Consider the following 5,404-nt stretch of genomic DNA (forward strand, 5'->3'; position numbering starts at 1 on the left):
AAATCCTCTTCCTCCCTCACTTTTCTACCCCCCCCCCCCCAACTTATTGAATATGCAGTGAAAAGCTAATTGGCAGAGAGCCATTCTGGCAAGCTGTGTGATGTGTTCAGCAGTTTGTTTGATTTATACTGTTAGAAGTTGCCAAACTTTTTGTCATTTGGTTTAATATAGTGTTGTGCCTTTAACAATTTTTTCTTCCATAAAGGATTTTTATTTTGCTCAGTAGGATTATAATTTGAAGGTATAATTAGCATCTTGTTAATTGTTGATAATTACACATGTCATTCAAAGAGCTCTTGCAAAGGGCATGCGATTCATTTAACAGAACTTCCTCGAGCTGGTGTTCAGAGGTCCCTAATGAACAAAGAATAGAGCAGGAGTGGATGTAATAATATAAATTGAAAATATGAACACATATAAGCAATCTAAATTTAAATTCAAGACAGTGGCATGAATGAGCCTTTCTGCTATCAAAAGAAATGCACAGCAGTGTGAATTAGCAACCTCCATGCACAAAAAATTGCAGGGAAAAAATAAATGCTACTCTGATGTTAAGCTTTGAATTTAATTTTTCCATCAACTTTCCTTCAAATTCAATGTAACATAGACTATTATAGCTAGTGTAATGATGAAAATTAATAATTACTTACACTGTGTTTGTTGTTTTTTTGTTTTTTTGTTTTTTTTTTTTTTACCACTACAATATCATTATGCTGTGTAACAGGCGGGATTTGATTCTTTCTGCTCATACTGTAGTGATTGTAGGGCTCTCATTTAGGAAAATAAGATCCGTTGAGAGAAATCAAGAGTATTTCTGTAGTAAAGTCTGGCAGGCTTGCATACTTGCAACCTGTTTCATATCAAAACTCCATAACTGTACAGATCCCTATGAAAGAATAACTGGGGTTTCTCATTCCTTGGCAGGTAAAACTCTCAGTGGATCAATGAGCTAGAGGAAATTGTATCTTCTCCTTCAGGTCCATCAGTCTGGGGCCTGTAGGGCTGGAATAAATGCCTCATTTGAGGGTAAAAGGATTTTGCCATTTACATACTACCTCCAAGTTACCCCACTGAAGAAAACAAACGTGCTGTAGCCTTCGTTTGAACTTCTTGTTTTTGCTGCAGCTCTCCAAGGGGGGAACATCATACAGCTTTTGCTCTCCCCTTCACTCAGATTGCCGTGTTGATATTGTCATCAGGTGTCTAATATGTTCTTGTTTTCCTTGTTGCCATTGTCATGTCCTTAGAGACAAGGGGGTGATCACCACTATAGCAGAGAGGGAGGCAACTCCAGGTGGGGAGTCAGGAAGTGTGCATGTAGCTCTTAGAAAACGTTGCTGCCTGCTTTCAGTTTACTCCCTGGTCAATATAAAAGCCTACAGGATCCAATCCCAGAGAGCTCCAAATGCTGGAGGACAAGATGGGGTCACTTGGTCAGCTGGAGATCAAAGCAGGGTAACGCAGCCTTTGCATCTCGCTTTCCCATGCTGAGCTATGCAGTTCTCAAATGCAGGCTGCAACCTGGGCTGTCATGTCAAAAAGTTGCTTTAACCTCCATTTGAACTTTTTAGCTTTTCCTCACCTCACTGAGGGGACTCATTCCCCTCTGTCCTCAGGAGAGCTCAGCTGACTTCAGTTGTATTAGCTAGAACTAGCCTGTTTGTTAGAAAACTGCTTGCTCCCAATATTTCCATTTGAATGCAGTTCATTTTCTCCACCCATATGTATGACTTCAGACATTTTCTTGTTAGTCCTGCTCTTTGTTGTTACTTGACTATGGCGGAGTTTTCCTTTAACCATCTGTCTTTTTGAGAAGCACTTTGAATACTGTCAGGTGTTCATGCTAGTAAGAGTTTCTCTGTGTATTCCTCAGAGCCTTTCTAAACTGTTCCTCTTATACTTGACATGAAGCTGGAGCAGCTGGTTGCCAGAGCACTCCATCACCCTTGTTAATAATTAGATTTTACTACCTCAGTAAAGAATGGACAAAAATATGGATTTAAATGAGATAAGTCTTTAACTGAATTAGAAGGCACTATTAATATCTTTGGCTTATGTGAAATATTCACAAGTTGTTTTTTTTGTGTGTGTTTTTTTTTTTTGTTTGTTTGTTTGTTTGTTTGCCTTGAGAGTATTATCATTTGCTTTTAATTATTGTATTAAACAAATGCATTTAAAATCTCACACCATCTTTCTCTCATTCTTGCTTAATCCCTGGGATTCTATTATATAGAGTGATTGTCAAAAATGATGTGTTACAACATAACATGGTGTTTAACCAAGAGTTCTTGCTACTTTCAGAAGGATTTTATTTTGTTTTATTCTTTTTAAGTATTCAGGTCAGAGAAAAATTACACAATTAAAAAAAAAAATCTACAAATTAGCACACAGTATCAAGAACTAGAATCACATACACAGAATCACATAGAATGGGTAAGATTGGAAAGGACCTGTGGGAGGTACCTGGTCCAACTCCCCTGCTCAAGCAGGAATACCTACATTAGGTTGCACAGGACCATGGCAGCTTTTGTTCTCTTTGGACTCTTTCCAGTATGTGCATGTCTCTCTTGTACTGGGGGGCCCAGGACTGGACACAGTGCTCCAGGTGTGACCTCACCAGTGCTGACTAGAGGAGAAGGATCACCTCTCTTTACCCATTGGCAATACTTTACCTCAGGCAGAAAAGAATGCCATTAACCTTCTTGTCAGCAAGGGCACATTGATGGCTCATGTTCAACTTGGTGTACATCAGGACTCCTAGGTCCTTTCCTGCAGAGTTGCTTTAAAGCTGGGTGGCCCCCAGTATGTATGGTACTTTTAAAGTTGGGCCACTGAACCACTAATGTATTAATGGGTATTTGAGTAGGGTGTCACAAATGTGATTGCATTTGGGACAGACATGCTCTCCTCAACCTCTCTTTAAAATTAAGCTGTGTGTAATTTTCAGTGTGCCAAGAGCCAGTTAATGAAAGGGGTCCCTCATTTCCTTAAGAGCTGGCCTCAAGTGGCACAAGCAGGGCAAGCTTATCCACACTATTTCTTACTCATTCATTTGTTAAATGAAAAATTATGTTTTGAACCTTGCCAGGAAGTGCCTGAGGAAAAGGGCACTAACCACTGGGTTGCCAAACCTGTGATTTTTCACTAGGATCACTCTGGTGAGGAGGATGAGGCCTAGCAAAATGCCAGAAGATACTGCCATAGGAAAAATCTCAATTTGTCCTGGCTAGTGCAGAGCCAGAAACCAACACTGTTGGTCTCTGCCACCTCCCACAACCCAGTATGGGCTGCGCTGCTTGCTCCCACCCGTTTTGGGAAGGGTCCAACAATGGGTGAGTAGGCAGCACAGAGTCTAAGCTCGGAAGCCTTTGGCCTGCTGGAGTGCCCAGCCGCTGGGTTCACTTGGTCTTGTATGTTGGTGACGTGTTCTGAAAAAGAAGGCTCTTTCCTTACTGTTCCTGACTGTTTCCTGACTGTTACACTGAGTCCAATTCCCACTCTCTCACATTGTCTGCTACACTGGACCATGTAATGAGAGCTTAATTCGGTTTCTTTAGACTGTTGAAGTGTAGGGAGGGAAACAAAATGAAGGCAATCCCACCATCTCTCTCCTAACACACACATGCTGATTGCCAAAATGGTCTTCCTTTATGTTAGCTTCAATACCTGTTCTAGTTACTTCAGTTTTTGGTGTGTTTTTAGTTAGTCAGTTTGTTTGTTTTTGTTTTTTTCTGGTCGGTTGATTTTAGTTTGGTTGTTTTCCCAGCTAAAGGGGGGGGGGGGGGGGGGGGGAGGGGGGGGGAGGAGGAGCACAGCTCCAGTTTCTTTTGTATTTAACCCAACAAAAGTTGCACAGGTAATGCTGAAAAGAAACCTGCGGTGTCCAAGTCTAGAAATATTGCAGCTGCCCCTGCTACCACTGTCTGAGGAAACTCCTCCATGAGGCTGCTGAACAAAAGGGCAACACTACCATAACAGATACTAGTGGTTTGATAAAGTGCCTTAATCTACAGTAGGACTCATAGCTGTGAATCTTGGTCTCACGCTAATGCTTAAACTATGCACCACTGCATGTTGCCATAGGCAGCACAGTTGCCTTAGGATTCATGTTGAGTAAAAATTAAGGACTAAACACAGTATTACAGTGTTTAATGTCTTCAACAAATGATGGGATATTTTCTGCTGTATTAAAAACAAAAATAATAATAAAAAATGAGGGTTTGAAATACATGAGAGAACAATTTAAAGGACAAAGTGTAAGGTTTGTTTTGGGCTTTTAACACTTCTTCAAATCCTACCTTCAGGTATCTCATCTCAAGGCTACAATTAGTTTCTGAGTGATCTTTCTGAGCTCTATCAGCCATTATCATTATTATGAGTTACCATGTGGTTCATATTATCACTAAAATTAAAGAGAAGATGTAAGGCAGATTATATGATACAGTTCAATATCACTAAGAGATGAAATGGTATATATGGGTACACAGGGAGAGTTTTAGCTAAATTTGTTTTTTCTTTCATAGTACCCTGTAGGCCAATCAATGAAATTGCATCTTTTATTGGCCCAGTCCACTGCCAAGTAATTCTTTTCTCCTTTCTGTTATCTTCACCTCATTTCCTAATGATTCCTCATGTGTTCTGTTCAAATTAAAGTCTAATATTATATTGTTTTCTTAAATCTTTTTACAAAGAACGTTTATAATATAAACCAATGCAATGAAATCCCTGAATAATGCAGGCTTAATATATACGCCTAGAGAGCAATTTTTAAGCTCTTCAAATTCACAACAAAGAAGAATGCAAATAAGACTGTTGATAGTCTTGCCTTTTATCTGTGTATCTCACATATCTTCCTTTTATTTCCTATTTCATCTTTTCAGATTAGCTTACAGTGATGAGTTCTTGGTTTTTTGTTTGTTTGTTTTTTCCATCCCAAATTCAATAAAGCACATCCTGTTGGGAACAGGAATATCAGATAGTATTTACCTATATCAGTGAGAATTTCTTATTTTTTCCTATTCTCCATGCAGGACTTAATTTACTTTATTTTTATGTTATTTTTAAAAGTATGAAAGAATTAGAAATACAAAGCTATGAAATATTCAGCAAAAAGAGCAACAGAAGAAAGAGAGAATTAGCTTATGCAAGAGGTTGGGGGTGGAGCAGAAGTGTAAAATCAAACATATTTTTTAAATTCAGCAAGAAAGAAAACATTAGGAAGAAAGCAGCCACCACAGAAATGTAATGAAAGGAATTAACAAAGGTTAATACTTACATAGCAGACACTACATAATATATCCTGGAAAAAAAAAAAAAAAAAAAAAAAAAGAAATTGGCTCTTTTGCATCTGGAGACATTTGGAAGCAGAATGCAGATAGACTGTTTATTTGAAGATCTAATAAGC

The sequence above is a fragment of the Aythya ferina genome (genome assembly GCF_964211825.1).
Source record: "Aythya ferina genome assembly, chromosome: 3".
Lineage (NCBI taxonomy): Eukaryota > Metazoa > Chordata > Aves > Anseriformes > Anatidae > Aythya > Aythya ferina.